Below are 526 nucleotides of genomic sequence, written 5' to 3'. Positions count from 1 at the left end.
TTCCTTTACCTTCGACTCCCCGAATATATATAGCAGCCATCCTGCCACATCAATGGATTTGTGAACCACTATAAACGCCAACATCCTACCAACAACATCCTGCCACACACAGTAGCGAAATGAACATATTATAACCTTGTAGCCTATTTTAACCTGATGACGTTTCTTCTGCACTGTGGGGTGTAATCGATTCCATCATATCGGTTCCCACTCACAGGGGAGTAGTGCAGATGTAAGCCGAAACGATCGTCGCGCTTAATAAAGCTTACAGTACACTGTGTTACTTATCAATCATTTAAAATACATACACGCATACACACACACACATTATATATATATATATATATATATATATAAATTATAATACAGGGTATCTAAGAGATACCGCCACGCTGAAAAATAGCAGTCAAATCCTGACTCTAAACCACAATTTATAAAAAATTAAAATTAAATTGAGCCTTATAGATAAAGTATATATAAAATATATATATATATATAGCAATAAGAAAATGGAGGGGAATATGTG

At 34.8% G+C, this 526-nt stretch overlaps 1 protein-coding gene across 1 annotated transcript in view; it reads right to left on the bottom strand.

Annotated features, from left to right (window-relative positions):
• The window catches only part of LOC106876141 (cytochrome P450 4V2), a 41,811-nt gene that overhangs the window by 1,553 nt on the left and 39,732 nt on the right, over positions 1-526 (bottom strand). The window lies entirely within an intron of this gene.

Source organism: Octopus bimaculoides, chromosome 5, assembly GCF_001194135.2.
Source record: "Octopus bimaculoides isolate UCB-OBI-ISO-001 chromosome 5, ASM119413v2, whole genome shotgun sequence".
In the NCBI taxonomy this organism is placed as follows: Eukaryota; Metazoa; Mollusca; class Cephalopoda; order Octopoda; family Octopodidae; genus Octopus; species Octopus bimaculoides.
The sequence above is the reverse complement of the archived record's forward strand: the minus strand, read 5'-3'. Positions and strand labels throughout refer to the sequence as shown.